This window comes from Balaenoptera borealis (genome assembly GCF_965194805.1).
Source record: "Balaenoptera borealis genome assembly, chromosome: 19".
Lineage (NCBI taxonomy): Eukaryota > Metazoa > Chordata > Mammalia > Artiodactyla > Balaenopteridae > Balaenoptera > Balaenoptera borealis.
The window spans coordinates 34,168,750-34,190,459 of NC_138878.1; the positions used below are offsets into that span (position 1 = coordinate 34,168,750).

The following is a 21,710-nucleotide window of genomic DNA, read 5'->3' on the forward strand; positions in this document are numbered from 1 at the left end:
CCCTGAAGGTTCACCAGCCAGTTAATTCAGTTACTAGTGCCTTGGCTTCCTCAGTCTTCAGAACAGAGCTGCTTCCTGGCATTGTTATAATTCGGAGGCACATTCATATTTGTAAAACACATAGAACAGTCTTGACACATAGAAAACACTATGAGTATTCATTAAATAAATGCTGTAGTCATTTGCTTCCTGCACAAGTTGAAGAAATTTTTCACAATAATTGTTACCAAAAAAAAAAAAAAATCTACTCTGACATTCATGGAGCAAAAGTTGTTGTCCTGAAAGTATAAACTGTCTATTCTGGGCAAAAGCAGAGGGAGGCCCAGCTCCCAGGGAGAGTCAGAGCTGATTGTGACTCGGGGAAACCGCCCATTCTGGACAGAGGGACAGAACCCACCTGCCCTGCCCAGAGAAGCCAGCAAGCCAGCCGGCCTCAATGTTTTCTCGGTGATTAAAGCCATCAGGGAAGGAGGCTGCGATGTGCCCCTGGTATCTGCCAGAGAGTTCAGCCAGAGCACCCTTCCGGAAAGAGTCACGGAAAGAAACTAAGTTTGGATGTCATTGGTCATTTCTTATGAGCGCTGGGAACTGGTGCTGCTAAATGGGCTGCGGAGTGGTGCCCTGGGGTTTTTCTGGGGATTAGACAGTATCTGCGTCCTGGTCCTCTCCTGAGACAGGACCAGGTATCAGCTCCAAGGAGTTCCTACCTTCCATCACCCACTGCCATGCCAAGCTGCCCAGATGGCTGAGTGGGCCCCTGACTAAAGACTGTGTCCCTCTTAGCACATCTGTCCTTATTAGGCAACCACTGTGCACTCAGCCTGGGCTGAGCTGACCTTTGCCGTCCAGGAACTCATTCTCTGTTTGGCAGACAAGACTAACGGCATCCTCAGCTTCTTCACCCAGCACTTGCTTCCGCCTTCAATTGTTCCTTCTCCACCTTTCCTCCCAGGTGAGAAGTGAAACTTTTCCAAGGCATGGAGGAGGCACTAAGCCTTCTCTTCTCATCTGTCCCCTGCAGAGCCTGGCACGGGGGGTGGCACCTTGGAGTCCCTCAAGCAATTCCTCTTGGCCAAAGAGTGACTCCATAAAATAAAGGAGAGACTGTTGAAAGCTGTGTTGTTCAATACAGTAGCCCTAGCCACAGTATGGCCACTTTTTTTTTTTTAATTTTATGGAAGTATAGTTGATTTATAATGTGTTAATTTCTGCTGCACAGGAAAATAATATATATTCTTCTTCATATTCTTTTCCATTGTGGTTTATCACAGGATATTGAATATAGTTCCCTGTGCTATACAGGAGGACCTTGTTGTTTATCCACTCTATATATAACAGTTTGCATCTGTTAATCCCAAACTTCCACTCCATCCCTCTCCCCACCCCTCCTTGGCAACCACAAGTCTGTTCTCTATGTCTGTGAGTATGTTTGTTTCATAGATATGTTCATTTGTGTTGTATTTTAGATTCCACATATAAGTGACATCATATGGTCAATGTGGCTATTTAAATGAATTAAATTAAATTAAAAATTCAGTCCCTCAGCCACATGAGCCACATCTGCTCAATAACCGCTTGTGGCTAGTGGCTACCATATTGCACAGCACAGATATCAAACATTTCCATCATTGCAGAAAGTTTTATTGGGCTCTGCTGATCTAGAACATATGAAGAAAAAGGGGCTCATTGGACAGGACGCATCCTCTTAAGGCTGTAATCACAGGGACCTTAGGTTTCTGAGGCTGAGACATAGGGCACAACTGGCCTGGAAGAATCTTTGGAGATTATATCAATCCAGAAAGTCTTCCATGTGTTAGGAGTTACCTTACATCATAGGTCAAGACTGATTCAGGGAGAGGAGCTTTCACACAGATGTTATAAGCTGACATTCCCAATCTAGCTCCCTCTCAGTGTGACACGTTTTGATGGGAAGATGGCAGGAGGAAGAGACACAGGAAGGGAACACCATCAGGAGGGCCAATATGGATGAGCTTCCCACCATACTCCTCCCCAACTGCAACATTTGCCTCCTGTCCTGGGAGCTTGGGTCACAGTACCATCGTCTGCATCCTCCAAAACACTGAAGATTCAGAAGTTCCTAGCCTTCTGGCTCTTTAGGTCTCTCCCTGGGCCCAGCATCATTCAGTTAGCAAACAAATAACAAAATAGGGTCTAGATATCAGCTGGGAGAAAAGCCAGGAGATCATATAAGGGAAATAAAATAGGAAGCTAACCACTTCCTAATCTTGTAGCGGCCAAGACTCCAGACTCTGATTGCTAAGTGGGGGGTTCCTATGAGCCCCCCAAATATGCTGAAGTCATCTGAACCAAGGAGAACCCCAGACTCACCTCCTGCAGAATCTTTTTAGGGGAAGCCTCCAGGGAGGAGAGGGGACTCACTCCGTCCCTATCACCCCAGGCTTCCAGGCATCGGAGGAGAGGCCAAAAGACCCTGGACCCTGTGCGAAGTTAGGCAGAGGGCTGCAGGAGGCCCGTGCGTGTCTCTGTTCGGCAATAGATCTACCTTGAAAATAAATGCAGACCTTATTTATAAAAAGATGGCAGTACCCAGCCTTTATTCAGGGATATGACTTCTACGAGAAACTTCTACATATAGTGTTTCTTTTCTTTCCAGAGCCCTGGGGGGAGGTTGCTCTCCCCATTTCATAGTTATAAAATATGAGGGTCAGTTTGAATAAAATAGCCGTCCTAAGTCACGTGGGTAGAAACTCAGCTGGCCCGCAGATTCCAAATTAACAGAGGAAATTCAGCTCTGACAGGAAAGACAATTATCATATTTTTAAACAATACTAGGTAACTTCTTTTGAACGTTCATCATGCACCCGATGTAGAGCTAAGCAGTGCACATGCATTACCCCTCTGACTCCTCGCCACCAAGAGCCACCGCATTTTACAGATGTGGGAACTAAGGCTTGGAGAAGTCCGACAAGTTGCCCAGTCACACACAAAGTAAGCAGGAAAGATAAAGATTTGGTTCAATTGGTAGTTATAATGTGGGTTTATAGGCCACATTATGGGGTCATAATCTTTTCAAGTTTGAATGAGGGAACTGAAAATTCAATAGAAAATGTCAAAGAAGAGATTAGCTTCTATAATAACTTCTAAATGGCCCAACCGAGAAGCTCTCTGAAAGCTCAGATGATTAAAGATGTGGTCGGGCGTTTCCTTTGGCAGGAGGAAATTGCCTTTGTCTTGAGAAACATTTTCTCTCCCTCCTGCTCACCAAGGTGAGACCAGGGTTAGAGGCCTGGAGGGAGGGACTTCAACACGGGCACAGGATGGCAGCGGGTAAGGTGTCTTTGACCAGGTAACGTGTTGGCACCTATGGCACCTCCCCAAATGGCAGCCCACAAAGAGTCAGGCCAGACAGTGTTACGTTCTGCCAGCCGCAGGTACGGGAAGGGGCATTGGCCCTGGCTCCTGGGGCGCACAGCCCATAAATCAGCCCCCAAGCCTGCTGCACAATTGCAATGCGTCTCTTTCAAGCAGCTCCGAGAAAAAAAATGGCTTCATCTGCTCACTGCTAGGTAATAAATAAAACGGAATTGGAGCAAAATGGATGGAAAGCAATTTTTGGAAGATGAATTTCTGAAGGAATTGGCCACTATTCGGAGTTCTTGCAAAGGACTTCCCATTACTGACTCCTCCCCGTTCTCTCTGTCCTTCTCCTTCATCTTCTCCATCACCATCTCCATCATCACCATCACCATCTTCATCACCACCACCATCATTATCACCCTCATCATCATCATCATCATGGTTGATTGGCTAATTGGCTTCTGGAGTCCCTACTGTGTACCAGCCCTTTGCTGAAATCTCTATATCTTTATGGGAATTGCCTCCTTTCAAGTCTCAATGAGGCCTGCCCTGACCACACTACATAAGACTGCAACACTCCTCCCCATGGCATTCTCTATGCCCCCTCCTTTGTTTTATTTTTCTCCACAGCTTTTATCATTTTCTAACATACTCAATAATTTACTTATTCTGGTTATTGTTTTATCATCTGTCTTACCCATCTAGAATAGATGCTCTTTTCTTTTTCCAGTTTTACTGAGACACAATTGACATATATCACTGTATGAGTTTCGGGTGTACAGCATAAAGATTTGACTTACATATATTGTGAAATGATTACCACGATTGGTTTAGTAAACATCCATTATCTCATATAGATACAGTAAAAAGAAATGGAAAAAATAAAGAGAACAAAATTGCACCTTATAATGAGAACTCTTAGGATGTACTCTTTTAACAGCTTTCATATATATCATACAGCAATGGTAACTGTAGTCGTCATGGTGTACGTTACATCCTTAGCAGCATAGATGATCTTAAGGGCAGGGAATTTGCTGTTTTTCTGCCACTGTATCCCCAATGATGAGAAAAATTTCTGACCTATGGAAGGCACTCAATAAATGTGTTGAATAACTGAATGAGTGAATGAATGAATGGAGACATATCTGGCCTATGCCTATCTCTCCACACTCATCTCTTGCCTCTGGCCCCACTACATCTTGTATATGCTGTGACATCGAGTTGCAGTTCCTTCTTTGGTGCATGCCCTTCCCCTTATCTGACATCCCTCTGCACACACCTTCAGGCAGGCTTCAGCTCTATCCTTCTCTGACCATCCAGATGAGTAACCCTTGTTATTCTTCCTTTTTAGTTCTCACAGAGGATGTGCTCATTTGTTTACTTGCAGGAGTGGACATCTGCCTGAATTCAGTCCACAGGAGTGGTGGATTTCTCTAGATCACCAGAACCTAGCATGGAGCCTGGCACAGAGCAGGTACTCAAGAAATATTCTTAACCCATTTACAGATGAGGAAATTGGGATGAGGAGTTGGGACTTGATACCAGGTCTAAATCCAAAGCCCATAAACTGAGGGACCACCCTATGCCGTTCTGTGAGTTTCTTTGGTTCTTGGTAAGTTTAGGCGCATCCACAGCCATGTCCATTATCTGTCCTGCTTCCCAGGTGACCTCTCTCAACACCCCTTTTAGGTAATCATTTCCTTGTTTGTGCCTTCAGTGACTACGCATCAGGCACCTCTGTGCCAGACGCTGTTCTAGAAGATGTGGTCATGGTAGACCAGATCCCTGCTCTCATGGAGCTTACAATTTAGTGAGGAAACAGACAATAACAAGTAAGAAAATAAAGAATAAGAAATTCCAGAGCAGGACAAATGCTGTGAAGACAATTGAAATGGGAGTGATGCGACAGAGAGTGGTAGGGAGATGAACGGCTACTCTAAATAATGTGTTTGCATGTCATTCTCCTATTTTTGCCTTCTTTGCAATCAGAAAAACCCTCTTATCCCCTTCTCCTGTTCCACAGGCAGCTTTTAGCCACTGTCTCTGCTTAGTTTGATCCTCTGTGTCAGCCCAATAGATGAGACTCTGTGTCCATCAGAGCAAGGGACAGAATGAAAAAAATCGAATCTCTGCTGGCCCTGGGGCAAAGCTCACGGTCAGGCCTGTGTCTGTCACATGTGCTTTAAACTCCTAGTGTCTCTGACATACCTGGGATAGAGGCAAGCCCAGAAAATGTACACAGCAGGTCTGGAGATTCAGACGAGGTCCCCCTTCTGTTCTCTGGGTCATATGAGGATAATTTAGAGCTAACTGGGGTTGTACCTGTAATTTCAAAGTCTTACATCAGAACAGAGTTTTTCCCCCCCATGGGAATAGAAGGGGCTTAAAATGCATCTATGTGTGATTAGTCAGTTTTTCTCAAAGTTCACTGAATTGGGTGTTATTAAGATATAGCATAAGGCACAACAATTTTAGGGCAGGGGAAATGCACCATAGTTTCCTCTGGAATAAGCGGGCCAACTGCCTGCCCCAGCCTCTTCCCCAGCCTAACCTCACCCACCCAGATGGAGGACGTGGAACACTGCAGACCTGGGTTCTGAGCTGGCTCCTGCACGCACTTGCTTTGTGACCCTGACACATCCTTATCCTTCCTCAACCTCACTTTTTCTACATGTACAAGGGGAAAACAACCTTTATCTTACCTTCCTCACAGGCTGGCTGTGAAACTGTGAGTATTAACCCCATATAACTTCTCCAACCCTTCCTCTACACTAATCCACCCCATACAGCAAAGACCTCAGTAACTACCACCAAATGCTTTGGATGGATGGATGGATGGATGGAACCCAGTCACCTCAAATGTTTTAGGGTGGCTTCCTAAGGTTAGAAAAATTGAAGGGAAGTTGGCTTAAGAGTGACTAGGAGAAGCTGGAGAGATGCCTTACTTAGGCTAAGAGGTTGATGCAGGTCATCTCTCTTCCTCATGTTGTCTTTTGTATATGAAAAGGGCACAGGACTGACTGGGGTGGAGCCTTTGACAGCAAGAGTAAAGGATTGTAAAAACAGAGTAGGAACTAGGAACTGAGGTTCCTCTCCTTTTCCTGGGATGAGGGATGGGGAAGAATGTTGGACACTGAAAATTTCAAATGGCTTTGAGAGGTGTGGAGACTTCTGTACTATAATGGCATATCTCACTATGTCTTTCTGTCTCTCTGTCTCTGTCTCCCCCACTGTCTCTCATTGGGCTGGGCCTGGCATCTCCCTAGGATGGACTTTTGAGTTGTGGGCTCCATATAAATATCAAGCGCCTTGGTGACAGCATAGTCTGTTTCTCACTGGCCCACCTCATTCTGCAAAGCAGGAGAAGATGAAGCACAAGGAGAAAATGAGGTCAGCAGAAACAAAGCCAGAATGGAAATTGTGACAAAAAACATAAGCTGTTTATTTCAAGTCTAATGAGGCAAACCACACTTCCGGAAAATGGCTATTATAACTTGATGGTAACAGATTGGAGGTGCCATTGCCACTGCTACACCCCCTCAAGCAGTGTTGCTTCCTGGGCTTCCCTTCTCCAGGAGCCAGCAGCCCACAGGAGCCCAGGCTCAGGCAGCATCTGGGCAGCCTTGAGGGAAGGGGTTCCCAGTCACTCCCAGGGGCCCAGGCCCTGCCCAGAGCCCATACTGGCTCCACCATGTCCATGAGCACTGCCTCTTCCCTCCCCACAGCTCTTCACTAGCTCCTTTGTATGGTCTGGGGTTTCTCAAATGTCACTCACTTACATGGCATCTTCACAGGTTTTGCCATATTCACATATCATCTGTACCTTCTTCTTTAAAAATTATTTTTCCTACAATTTTTTTAACGTCTTTATTAGAGTATAATTGCTTTACAATCGTGTGTTAGTTTCTGCTGTATAACAAAGTGAATCAGCTATACCTATACATACATCCCCATATCTCCTCCCTCTTGCATCTTGCTCCCACCCTCCCAATCCCACCTCTCTAGGTGGACACAAAGCACCAAGTTGATCTCCCTGTGCTATGCGGCTGCTTCCCACTAGCTATCTATTTTACATTTGGTAGTATATATAAGTCCATGCCACTCTCTCACTTCGTCTCAGCTTACACTTCCCCCTCCCCATGTCCTCAAGTCCATTCTCTACATCTGCATCTTTATTCCTGTCCTGCCCCTAGATTCTTCAGAACCTTTTGTTTTAGATTCCATATATAGATGTTAGCATATGGTATTTGTTTTTCTCTTTCTGATCTATTTCACTCTGTACGACAGACTCTAGGTCCATCCACCTCACTACAAATAACTCAATTTCGTTTCTTTTTATGGCTGAGTAATGTTCCATTGTATATATGTACCACATCTTCTTTATCCATTCATCTGTTGATGGACACTTAGGTTACTTCCATGTCCTGGTTATTGTAAATAGAGCTGCAATGAACATTGTGGTACATGACTCTTTTTGAATTATGGTTTTCTCAGGGTATATGCCCAGTAGTGGGATTACTGGGTCATATGGTAGTCCTATTTTTAGTTTCTTGAGGAACCTCCCTACTGTTCTCCATAGTAGCTGTATCAATTTACATTCCCACCAGCAGTGCAAGAGGGTTCCCTTTTCTCCACACCCTCTCCAGCATTTACTGTTTGTAGCTTTTTTGATGATGGCCAGTCTGACTGGTGTGAGGTGATACCTCTAATGCATTTCTCTAATGATTAGTGATGTTGAGCATCCTTTCATGTGTTTGTTGGCAATCTGTATATTGTCTTTGCAGAAATGTCTATTTAGGTCTTCTGCCCATTTTTGGATTGGGTTGTTTGTGTTTTTGATACTGAGCTGCATGAGCTACTTGTAAGTTTTGGAGATTAATCCTTTGTCAGTTGCTTCATTTGCAAATATGTTCTCCCATTCAGAGGGTGGTCTTTTCATCTTGTTTATGGTTATGTTTATGTTTATGGTTTGCTGTACAAAAGCTTTTAAGTTTCATTAGGTCCCATTTGTTTATTTTTGTTTTTATTTCCATTTCTCTAGGAGGTGGGTCAAAAAGGATCTTGCTGTAATTTATGTCATAGAGTGTTCTGCCTATGTTTTCCTCTAAGAGTTTTAGAGTGTCTGGTCTTACATTTAGGTCTTTAATTTTGAGTTTATTTTTGTGTATGGTGTTAGGGAGTGTTCTAATTTCATTCTTTTACCTGTAGCTGTCCAGTTTTCCCAGCACCACTTATTAAAGAGGCTGTCTTTTCTCCATTGTATATTCTTGCCACCTTTATCAAAAATAAGGTGACCATATGTACGTGGGTTTATCTCTGGGCTTTCTATCCTGTTCCATTGATCTATATTTCACTTTTGTGCCAGTACCATACTGTCTTGATTACTGTAGCTTTGTAGTGTAGTCTGAAGTCTGGGAGCCTGATTCCTCCAGCTCCATTTTTCTTTCTCAAGATTACTTTGGCTATTCGGGGTCTTTTGTGTTCCCATACAAACTGTGAAATTTTGTTCTAGTTCTGTGAAAAATGCCATTGGTAGTTTGATAGGGATTGCATTGAATCTGTAGATTGCTTTGGATAGTATAGTCATTTTCACATTGTTGATTCTTCCAATCCAAGAACATGGTATATCTCTCCATCAGTTTGTATCATCTTTAATTTCTTTCATCATTGTCTTATAGTTTTCTGCATGCAGTTCTTTTGTTTCCTTAGGTAGGTTTATTCCTAGGTATTTTATTCTTTTTGTTGCAGTGGTAGATGGGAGTGTTTCCTTAATTTCTCTTTCAGATTTTTCATCATTAGTGTATAGGAATGCAAGAGATTTCTGTGCATTAATTTTGTACCCTGCTACTTTACCAAATTCATTGATTAGCTCTAGTAGTTTTCTGGTAGCATCTTTAGGATTCTCTATGTACAGTATCATATCATCTGCAAACAGTGGCAGTTTTACTTCTTCTTTTCTGATTTGGATTCCTTTTATTTCTTTTTCGTCTCTGATTGCTGTGGTTAAAACTTCCAAAACTATGTTGAATAATAGTAGTGAGAGTGGGCAACCTTGTCTTGTTCCTGATCTTAGTGGAAATGGTTTCAGTTTTTCACCATTGAGAACATTGTTGGCTGTGGGTTTGTCATAGATGGCCTTTATTATGTTGAGGTAAGTTCCCTCTATGCCTACTTTCTCGAGGGTTTTTATCATAAATGGGTGTTGAATTTTATTGAACACTTTGTCTGCATCTATTGAGGTGATCATGTGGTTTTTATCCTTCAATTTGTTAATATGGTTTATCACATTGATTGATTTGCATATATTGAAGAATCCTTGAACTCCTGGGATAAACCTCACTTGATCATGGTGTATGAGCCTTTTAATGTGCTGTTGCATTCTGTTTGCTAGTATTTTGTTGAGGGTTTTTACAACTATGTTCATTAGTGATATTGGCCTTCTTTCTTTGTGGCATCTTGTCTGGTTTTGGTATCAGAGTGATGGTGGCCTTGTAGAATGAGTTTGGGAGTGTTCCTCCCTTTGCTATATTTTGGAAGATTTTGAGAAGGATAGGTGTTAGCTTTTCTCTAAATGTTTGATAGAATTCTCCTGTGAAGCCATCTGGTCCTGGGCTTTTGTTTGTTGGAAGATTTTTAATCACAGTCTCACTTTCACTGCTTGTGATTAGTCTGTGTATATTTTCTCTTTCTTCCTGGTTCAGTCTCAGAAGGTTGTGCTTCTCTAAGAATGTGTCCATTTCTTCCAGGTTGTCCATTATATTGGCATATAGTTGCTTGTAGTAATCTCTCATGATCCTTTGTATTTCTGCAGTGTCAGTTGTTACTTCTCCTTTTTCATTTCCAATTCTATTGATTTGAGTCTTCTCCTTTTTTTCTTGATGAGTCTGGCTAATGGTTTATCAATTTTGTTTATCTTCTCCGAGAACCAGCTTTTAGTTTTATTCATCTTTGCTATTGTTTCCCTCATTGCTTTTTCATTTATTTCTGATCTGATCTTTATGATTTCTTTCCTTCTGCTAACTTTGGGGTGTTTTTGTTCTTCCTTCTCTAATTGCTTTAGGTGTAAGGTTAGGGTTTTTATTTGAGATGTTTCTTGAGGTAAGATTGTATTGCTATAAACTTTGCTCTTAGAATTGCTTTTGCTGTATCCCATAGGTTTTGGGTCATCGTGTTTTCATTGTCATTTGTTTCTAGCTATTTTTTTGAGTTCCTCTTTGATTTCTTCAGTGATCTCTTGGTTATTGAGTAGTGTACTGTTTAGTCTCCATGTGTTTGAATTTTTTACAGATATTTTCCTGTAATTGATATCTAGTCTCATAGCATTGTGGTTGGAAAAGATACTTGATACAATTTCAATTTTCTTAAATTTACCAAGGCTTGATTTGTGACCCAAGATATGGTCTATACTGGAGAATGTTCCATGAGCACTTGAGAAGAAAGTGTATTCTGTTGTTTTGGGATGGAATGTCCTATAAATATCAATTAAGTCCATCTTGTTTAATGTATCATTTAAAGCTTGTGTTTCCTTATTTATTTTCATGTTGGATGATCTGTCCATTGGTGAAAGTGGGGTGTTAAAGTCCCCAACTATGATTGTGTTACTGTCAATTTCCCCTTTAATGGCTGTTAGCATTTACCTTATGTATTGAGGTGCTCCTATGTTGGGCGCATAAATATTTACCATTGTTATATCTTCTTTTTGGATTGATCCCTTGATCATTATGTAGTGTCCTTCTTTGTCTCTTGTAAGAGTCTTTATGTTAAAGTCTATTTTATCTGATATGAGAATTGCTACTCCAGCTTTCTTTTGATTTCCATTTGCATGGAATATCTTTTTCCATCCCCTCACTTTCAGTCTGTATGTGTCCCTAGGTCTGAAGTGGGTCTCTTGCCGACAGCATATATATGGGTTTTTGTTTTTGTATCCATTCAGCCAGTCTATGTCTTTTGGTTGGAGAATTTAATCCATTTACATTTAAGGTAATTTTTGACATGTATGTTCCTATTACCATTTTCTTCATTGTTTTGGGTTTGTTATTGTAAGTCTTTTCCTTCTCTTGTGTTTCCTGCCTAAAGAAGTTCCTTTAGCATTTGTTGTAAAGCTGGTTTGGTGGTGCTGAATTCTCTTAGGTTTTGCTTGTCTGTAAAGGTTTTAATTTCTCTGTCGAATCTGAATGAGATCCTTGCTGGGTAGAGTAATCTTGGTTGTAGCTTTTTCCCTTTCATCACTTTAAATATGTCTTCCCACTCCCTTCTGGTTTACAGAGTTTCTGCTGAAAGATCAGCTGTTAACCTTATGGGGATTCCTTTGTATGTTATTTGTTGTTTTTCCCTTGCTGCTTTTAATATTTTTTCTTTGTATTTAATTTTTGATAGTTTGATTAATATGTGTCTTGGCGTGTTTCTCCTTGGATTTATCCTGTATGGGACTCTCTGCACTTCCTGGACTTGATTGACTCTTTCCTTTCCCATATTAGGGAAGTTTTCAACTATAATCCCTTCAAATATTTTCTCAGTCCCTTTCTTTTTCTCTCCTTCTTCTGGGACCCCTATAATTCGAATGTTGGTGCATTTAATGTTTTCCCACAAGTCTCTGAGACTGTCCTCAATTGTTTTCATTCTTTTTTCTTTTTCAGCTCTGTGGTAGTTACTTCCACTATTTTATCTTCCAAGTCACTTACCCGTTCTTCTGCTTCAGTTATTCTGCTATTGATTCCTTCAAGAGAAGTTTTAATTTCATTTATTGTGTTGTTCATCATTGTTTGTTTGCTCTTTAGTTCTTCTAGGTCCTTGTTAAATGTTTCTTGTATTTTCTCCATTCTATTTTCAAGATTTTGAATCATCTTTAGTATCATTACTCTGAATTCTTCTTCAGGTAGGCTGCCTATTTCCTCTTCATTTGTTTGGTCTGGTGGGTTTTTATCTTGCTCCTTCAACTGTTGTGTGTTTCTCTGTCTTCTCATTTTGCTTAACTTACTGTGTTTCAGGTCTCCTTTTTGCAGGCTGCAGGTTCATAGTTCCTGTTGTTTTCGGTGTCTGCCCCCAGTGGCTAAGGTTGGTTCAGTGGGTTGTGTAAGCTTTCTGGTGGAGGGGACTAGTGCCTGTGTTCTGGTGGTTGAGGCTAGATCTTGTCTTTCTGGTGGGCAGGACCACGTCCAGTGGTGTGTTTTGGGGTGTCTGTGACCTTATTATGATTTTAGGCCGCCTCTCTGCTAATGGGTGGGGTTGTATTCCTGTCTTGCTAGTTGTTTGGCATGGGGTGTCCAGCACTGTAGCTTGCTGGTCATTGAGTGGAGCTGGGTCTTAGCATTGAGATGGAGATCTCTGGGAGAGCTTTTGCTGTTTGATATTACATGGAGCCGGGAGGTCTATGTTCGACTGATGTCGTGAACTCGGCTCTCCCACCTCAGAGGCACAGGCCTGACACCTGGCCGGAGCACCAAGACCCTGTCAGCCACACAGCTGCTAGTGTTGAAAGGTCTCCTGCAGAGGCAGGGGGTTGCTGTGGCTCACCGCAGGGACAAGGACACTGGCAGCAGAAGTTCTGGGAAGTACTCCTTGGCGTGAGCCCTCCCAAGTCCGCCATTAGTCCCACCAAAGAGCCTTTTTCCTTCAATTTGATTTATTTTATTTACTTACAAAAGGAAACTTTGCAACACAATTGCCATTGATGAAAAACTGGATCACTTGTAATTAATTAAAATCAGCACATAACTCTTAAAATAAAACTCATTCCTCCATGTGTCACCTAAAATCTTGCACACTGGGCTTCCCTGGTGGTGCAGTGGTTGAGAGTCTGCCTGCCAATGCAGGGGACACGGGTTCGAGCCCTGGTCTGGGAGGATCCCACATGCCGCGGAGCAACTAGGCCCGTGAGCCACAATTACTGAGCCTGCACGTCTGGAGCCTGTGCTCCACAAAAGGAGAGGCCGCGGCAGTGAGAAGCCCACACGCCGCGATGAAGAGTGGTCCCCACTTGCCACAACTAGAGAAAGCCCTCGCACAGAAACGAAGACCCAACACAGCCAAAAATAAATAAATAAATATTAAAAAAAAAAATCTTGCACACTTACAGTGGTTCCCATCACACCTTGAGACTCAGTGAGACTTAAAATTAATCCTGGACTAATCTGAACTCACCTTACTATGACTTTCAAGGCCCGAGATCCTTTTGGAACTAAGACGATCTTCCCTATCAAAAATTCATCACACTGTACTGTTATTAATTCATTCATCCATTCAATTCATTCCATGGATAAATATCAAGCACTGTTCTAAACGCCTGACATACAACAGTGAGTAAAACAGACCAAAACATTTCTGCCTTCTTGGAGCTTCCATTTTAATGATAAAAACAGACAAATAGTAAACATATTCAATAAGGAAATTTTATAGTAAGTGAGAAAGTAAAAACTGCTGTGGGATTAGGAGATTCTGAAAGAGAGAATGAAAACTTCAACTAGATGGTCAGGGTAGGCCTCATGGAGAAGGTGAGCTGGGAAGAAAGGGAGAGAGGGGCCACATGGCATCTGGGAGAAGAGGATTCCAGGCTGGGGACCAGCCGTTGCCAAGGCCCTTGCGGAAGGAGCAACAAGGGTGCCAGTGTATGTGATGTTGAGAATAGCAGGAAAAGAGGTGAGAGAAGTGGCAGGGACCAGACTGTATGGACCTTGTGGGCCAGTGGAAGAATTTGGGTTTTATTTTGTGGGAAATTGGGAGTCACTGAGGGATTTCAAGCAGAAGCAAGAAATGATCTTACATTTTAAAACAATCACTCTAGCTGCCCTGTTCAGAATAGGCTATTGGGGACTGAGGGTCAGGAGAAGGTCAAGGATAAAAGCAGGGAGGCCTATTATTAAAAGCAGGGATGCCTATCAAAATAATCCAATAGTGAGAAGTCGATAGGTGGATAGAGTGGTTGATGTCGAGAGGTTAGATTCTGGATATATTGTGAAGATGCAGCTTGAAGGACTGAATATGGGATGTGAAACAGAAAAATCAAGAATGACACAAAGATTTTTGACCTGAGTAACCAGAAGTATGGAATCGACATTGACTGAGATGGATAAGACTGAGGGGAGCAGGTTTGTGGGGGAAGCAGTTCAGTTTGGGATTAAATGGGTTGAAGATGTCTACTGGGCATATCTGATAAACTGTGCAATTGCCACAAGTGTTTGCTGCATTTCCCCACTTCACTGATGTCAAGATTGACTATAAGACTTGATTTGGCCAATGAAATATGATCAGAAGTTTCAAGAACCAGTTTATGGTTTACCATGTTTTCTATTTTCCCTTACACTGTGATCGGCAATGCTCCAGATGGGAGCTGCTCCATCAGCCTGAATCCTGGAGTGAAGATGACATAGTGCAGGTCGTGGGGGATATGTAGCATGAGTGAAAAATAAACTTTTTTGTGAAACGCCACTGAGACTCGAGGTCATCATTAGCAAAGCATAACCGAGTCTCTCCTGGTTGATACAGCAACCTAGTGGGAATGTCATGTAGGTAGCGGGGTATACTTCTCTTGAGCGAAAGACAAGTATTTCTCCAGTCCAGGCTGGAGAAATACATTGGGAATCCACTGACATATGGATGGTATTTGAAGCCTTAAGACTGGGTGAAACCAAAGGAAGACACACAAGGAAAGAGGGCCAAGAACTGAGTCTTGGGACCTCCAACATTCAGAGATGGTGAGAGAAGGAGGAGGAGGAGGAGGCAGAAAACAACTAAGAAGGAGTAAACAGTGTGAAGGAGGAAAAGTAACAGAGTTCAACCAAGATGAGGGCTCAGAATTGACCATTGGGTTTGGCAACATGGAAGTCACTGATGGTCCTGCCTATGGCAATTTTGGTGTGGTGATGGGGGTAAAAGTTAGACTGAGTTTGGTTTAAGAGAACAGGGGAGGGAAAGAACTGGAGACAGCAAATGCAGACAACTCTACCACAGGTTGTGCTGCAGAAGTGAGAAGAGAAACGTAGTTGTAGCTGATACAGTCAAAAGGGGTCAAGGTATCATTTTAAGTGGGGAGAAATAACAGCACTGCTTGTATGTTTTAGAGAAAGCCCCAGTAGAGAGGAGATTGTTGATGCAGTAGGAGGTAGAGGAATGGATTGCTGGAGTGATGTCCCTGAGAGGCAAGAATGGGTGGGACCTAGTGTACAACTGGAGGGACTGATTTCATACTGGGGCCCAGATGATTCTTCTGTGGTGACAGGGGAGAAGGCAGAGTATTAGACATCAGGCCTTTCACATTCCAAATGCAGAGACCCACCCATGATACCTTGGTCCACCTCCATAACTCTTCAGCCACTCCCAGTTATTTAAATAATGTGAGTGTAGACTCACTCCTATAATTTCTTCCCCTTTAATCTCTAGCTTTGATTCAAAGCTCCTCTTCTTCACTCCCCCAGCCAGCCTCAAGCTGCTTAGAGAGGAGAAAGAAGTACAAGGTTCGGAGCTGAGATTTGCCCTCTTCTTTCTTTTTCTAACTCTTCTAGTTTGGGGGACAAGGAAGAAAGATGATAGTAGGTACTTTCTCCCTCCCAGGTCTGCAGACATATGGGTGTTGGGGAGGGGTCCTGGTCGGGCCAGTTCTATCTGAAGCTGTGAATTCCATGTTCACAGAGCCAGGTTCAGCTTCACTCCGGCCTCTGGACGATGGAGGAGCTCCCTCAAAGAAGCTGCGACACCTCCCTCTGGCCCTGTCAGTAGAACCACCCTTCTCTGTGCCAGACATTCCATTGCTTGGCCCAGCATTTACCAGGGCATCCCAGGGTTCTTTCCCTTCTGAAAACTTCATGCTCTGCCAGGGTCTTTGTCCACAACTCCCAGAGCCAGGATGCCCTGGACTCCCTATCCTCCTCTACCTTATTTTTGTCCCTAGACATACCATCTGACTGTATTTTGCTTATTGTCTGACTCCCCAACTAGATGATAAAGTCCATGAGAGCAGGGATGTTTGTCTGCCTCCCTGTGAAATCCCCTGTGCCCATGAGTATCTGCCATCTGGTTAATACTCAATAAATACTTATTAAAAATGAATGAATGCAGTAGGAATTACACCCAACGTCTTCCTGAACATATTGTGGTAGATTATTATAGTAATGGTCCCTATGAAACATAACTTTCTATATCCTCAACCTTGTATCGGCCCCTCCCACATTGAATCTGGGCTTGGTCATGTGGCTTGCCTTGGCCAATGGGACATTAGCAAGAATGACCCAAGCATAATCTTGTACAAGGGGGCTTGTTTTCTTTCTTGCTACTTTTGGAACATAGCCACTGTGTTAAAAAGTCCACAATAACTTGTTGGGAAAATGTGACTCAGCTGACAGCCAGCACCAATCATCAGATACATGATGAGGCCATCTTAGACCACCCAGCCCCAGCCAAGCTGCTACATGACTGTGGTCACAGGGGAGACCCTTATCAGATTGGTAACCTGTAGAACCATGAGCAAATAAATGACTATGGTTCTTAGCCACTAAGTTTTAAAGTAGTTTCTTATGCAGCAATAGATAACTGTTATAACACATAACACTTTGGTCCCTTCCATCTTGCACAAAGTAGATTCCCAAAAACAATATCCCTCTCTTCTTCTCAGCAATATTCAAACTTAGGAGTCCAGAGGATTTGACAAAGCGCGTATTCTTCTTTGTGAGTCCCCAACCCGTAAGTCATTATGGCAGCTGATGCAAATTGTTTCCCAGAAACCTCACCCATTACCCAAGCTGACCTTTGGAAAATAAACAGTGTTGTTTCACCACTCACTCTGCCTGCCCTTGCACAGGAATGAGGGAGGGAGAGCTCACCTGGACTCTTTACAGGAGCCCCTGGCCAGAGAATCCATAGTCTTTTCCAAGAGGGAGTGAAAGAGGCTGGGGCAGGCAGCTGCAGCAGCATGAGCCCTGGCCAGTATGCTCCAGAACTCACCCAGTGTCCCCTGTGACTTCTGAAGCCCCCACCCAGAGGGCACTGCTGGGCTGCGTTGAGACCTGCTGTGCGTTTCTCCCTCAGTCTCCCAGGTCCTGCTACTCCCTCCTTCCAAGCAGAGATCTGCCTGGCGGTACTCACTAAGGAAACCACACTCCAGCATTCCAACACCATGGAATTCAAAACCTGGCCTGCCACATTAGCAAGGGTGAGCGGACAGGACCGGAGATACTACCTTAAACACGCACAGTCCTGGCTCCACCAGCCCCAGGGAAGGTGTAATTAAGGTGCACAGGAACAGATGTGGCCTCATTTTGCACAGGCCACGGATCTCAGAGCCTTTGAAGCCAGGCATCTGGGGGCCCAACAGGGACTGTTTCCCATTTCTGAGACGAGTTCACTTCTAACGCAAGCACCCAAGGTTTCGACTTCAGTCACTTGTATTGAGTGACAAGTGCCTGCAGGATGTACACGCAGGGAAACCTTGTGCCCCTTCCAGGCCCTGCCCAGCCTTTTCCCCCTAAGAGCTCCCCAGCTCTGCGAGATGGCTCTGGACCCACCCAGAAACACCTCAGGCTTTCTCCTGCCCCCAGGACCACCCAAGATGAATGCTAGCCCTCTAGATCAGAGGTTAACCCAGAGGCATTCAGAGGTGTTATGAGTTAGCTAACGATATGGTGGTTCAAGAACAAGAATTTTTTTTTTTTTGACCATGCAGTGTGGCATCTGGGATCTTAGTTCCCCAACCAGGGATGGAACCCGCGCCTCCTGAAGCAGAAGCATGGAGTCTTAACCACTGGACCTCCAGGGAATTCCCAAGAAATTTTATATAAAACTTGAAATGCCCAGAGTCTCTAGAGTTGGCAACAATATGCCTCCTTGCACAAGTCAACTGGAATTGAGTAGTGGCTATACCCCAGGTCACCACTGTCCCCACTACTCCACATTGTATCACACGCAGCCCACCTCACGTGTTGGCATTACCTGCCTGGAGCCCAAAGGCATTTTCCCTTGGGCCTTGGTGTAGATATGGAGATGAGACGTGCTGTCCAGATGACCCTGCAAGGAAGGGCTTGCGGCTCAACTACAGAGAGTGGGGTCAGCAGACAGCCTCACTCTGTCTCTCCTTCAGGGTCTGCCTCAGCTGCAGAGAGCTGTCTCACCGGGGGTCACACCCTGCCCAGGGCTGCCAGTGTCACATCTGGTGGCTGAGTGAGGTGGAGGACATAAAGGCCCTGCCAGGCAAGTCTCCCAGGCAGAATGTGCTTCTTGGGTGGGGCTGGCCAATGCTTGGTCAGGTCTTCAGTGCAGTTTCATTTCTTCCTCTTCTCCCGCTTTCTCCCCCCTCATTTCCCAGAGATTGGTTTCTAATAAAAATTTTGTACCCCAAACTCAGTTTCTGGAAAGCGTAAGCTGCAACACAGAGCTAAACAAGGCTCAGACAGGGGCAGACTTTTCCGAGGTCTCCTAAATAGATAGGGGCAGAGCCATGGTCTCCTGACTCAGAATGGAGCCCTGTTGGGAAATTTCCTCATGCAAATCACTCCAGACCCATCCTCCCCTCCACCCCTGCAATAGAAAAGAAGGTGTGTTAGATTGATTTCCCTCAAAAGTGAAGTCCAAGACAAGGATGTGGGTGTGGGTGTTTAACTTGGGAGGTGATCTCAGGAAGCAGGAGGGAAGAAATAGAAAAAGTGGCACAGCAAAGGAGGAAAAGCCATTAAAATGGTGTGTTGTTACAAGTGCTGCCATGGACGGCCAGGGCTGGAATCTACCAGGATTCTGCTATACACATTTATGTACAGGTCTTTGTATAAACATAAATTTTTCTCTAGGGAAAATACCTATGAGTAGGATTGCTGTGTCATATGTTAAAGCACACATTTAACTTCTCACAAAACTTCCAAACTGTTTTCCAGAATAGTTGTACCGTTTTGCATTCTCACCAACAATGAATGTATGAGAGTTCCAGTTGCTCCACATCATCAATGGCACTTGAATGTGTTTACTATGTCAACCGTTCTAATGGGTGTGTAATGATTTACCCAGTGGATCCTAGGCAAGAAAGTGGCATGATCAAATCTTGGGGGAACATTAAAGACAAGGAAAACATTTAGGAGAGTGATGCAGTAATGTAGACAAGAGACAGTGTGATGGCAATAAGGATAAAGTGTAGGGGAGAGATACTCTGGAGAAGAATCAGCAGAACTTGGGGTTGAGGAAAGGAGTCTAGGATGACTCCTCATCAAGACCCCGAGTTCCCACGTAGAGAGGAAGCTGGAATTGCACTGTGAAGGGCAGTAGGGTTGGGTCAGGTGGGGAGTGGACCAGCCTCCCTCTCCTGCTGCCTGTGAAGCCCTGTGCAGTTGATAGCACCAAACAGCTTGGCTCCATTTACTCAGGGAAATTTATGTCTCACTCCACGGGGGGAGACGTGTCTATCTGCTAGGCTGAGTTGGTAGAATTATAAACATGCCAATAGCCTGCATTCTGGGAATGACCTATGCTGGTTGTAAACACGGATGCATATGTCCTGGTAGTGAATCAGACAAAGAGCCCCACATGTGAAGCTTTGGGGGAAGGAATCAAGAAAAACCTCACGACTCTGGGGAAGGATTCCTGCAGAGTTCTCCAGTAAGTTCCCTTCCTTTCATCTCTGCAGCACCCACCCTTCTCTGAGAGCCTCCAATATTGTGCCTTACTGCGGAATTTTGAAAGTCGCTTTTCATCCTTACTTTTCTCTGGACTTCACAATAACTCTAATATTATTATCCCACTTTTCCACTGAGGGTTCAGAGAGAGTAAATGGCTTGTCTAAGGTCATGCATCAGGTCAGTGGAGACTTGGGAGAATCCAGGTCTTTGGACTCCACATCCAGAACAAACTTCCAGCATGCTTCATCACTACCTTTTATTTGGGAAGTGACTTCAAACTCCAAAGTAAATTGGATGTGGGAACCTCTCCATGCATCACAGTCTGGTTAATCTGTGTGTTGGATTGGCAGCTCCCAACTTTCTGGAAACTGTTTCTCCTGCCTTCTTCCTCTATGGTTACAGCAGCCATGTTTTCGCAACGGCATACACACTGCTCAACCCACAGCTGATTGGTCCACAGTAGACACCTGACCCAAGGTGAGCCAATCAGAGTACCTCCCCTGGGAATTTAGGGCCGTGATTGAGAAAGAAAGAACAGAGTCTCTGGAGGGCTGCAGCACGTGACCTTTGACCGTATCTTTCACTACATAGTGTGGGAAATGGAATCCACAGGAACAGAGAAGGTGGAAGCCAATGTACAGGGCAGATCAAAGAAACAGTTAACGGGGGTAAGTTGTTAGGAGCTTTCCAGAAAGGAAGCTTCATGGAAGCTGGCTGTGGGGTCCCAGAGCTGGTCTGGTTCTTGGATTTCCTGGGGCTTGGTATTCAGATCTTCCTCAAACGTTGTGAGAATATCTAATCCTGCCAATAAATACCTGCCCCTGCCTTTGTTTTTTTTTAACTTGTCAGCACTGGCTCGTATACCTTGGGGAGAACAAAGAAAAGTTTGATGAACACAGATTCTCTTGCTTTCCGGTACATAACTGATCACTATCTGAAAGTATCTCACATACTCGTCTACTTCCTTCACTAGAACATCAGCTCCCTTAAAGCAGAAGCCTTGTCTCTCCAAGCTGTATCCCCACTGCCTAGCACTGTGCCTGGCACACAGTAGGCTCTTAAGACATAGTCACTGGGCAAATCAATAAATGAATTAATTGGGTATAGGGGCCCTTAGAAGTCATCCAGTTTTACTGCCTCGTTTCATAGACGAGAAAGTGAGGGCTGAAGAAGGAGAGCATTGACAAAGGGCCCTCGGTGAGTTTGCAGATGACCTGGGACTGGAACACAAGCCTTCTGAGTCTCTGTCCAGCATTGGGGGGAAATAAGCTGCCCAGAAGAGTTGCAGGAAGAGCCCCAGGTGCCGGCCGGTTCCTGAGTGCCTGGCACTGTGCTAAGAGCCTTCTGATGTTGGCTCATTTAAGCCTCACACATGCCTGGAAGGGCAGTCTCCTGACTCTCATTTTGTAGGTGAGGAAATGGAGGCCTGCAGGCATTGCACAGCTTTCTCAACACCACACATGAAGGGTAGCAGTACACCTTTCCCTTGCCCATAATCTTTACCTTTTTTGCTTCAAAAATCTTGCATGTACCAGTGCCCTTGGGCTGATTCTAGCAACTCAGGACCCCCACTCCATCAGGACCATTCCTTCCTGGCCCACAGACCCAGATGATTATGCCATCTGTCTGACCTGTCAAGACGTATCTGTCCCACACCCTTGGATCCTTGCAGTCTGTGACTCCATCTAAAAAGTGAATCTGGGGCTTCCCTGGTGGCGCAGTGGTTGAGAGTCTGCCTGCCAATGCAGGGGACATGGGTTCGTGCCCTGGTCTGGGTGGATCCCA

At 44.2% G+C, this 21,710-nt stretch overlaps 1 long non-coding RNA gene across 1 annotated transcript in view; it reads right to left on the minus strand.

Moving 5' to 3' along the window:
- Window positions 1-10,017: 10,017 nt before the first annotated feature.
- The window catches only part of LOC309616978, a 30,463-nt gene continuing 18,770 nt past the window's right edge, over window positions 10,018-21,710 (minus strand). The window contains exons 2-3 of the long non-coding RNA XR_014237698.1: window positions 13,413-21,634; window positions 10,018-13,107 (exon numbers count right to left, since the gene is read on the minus strand). This is a non-coding gene — a long non-coding RNA (uncharacterized lncRNA). The remainder of the gene's footprint in view (window positions 13,108-13,412; window positions 21,635-21,710) is intronic.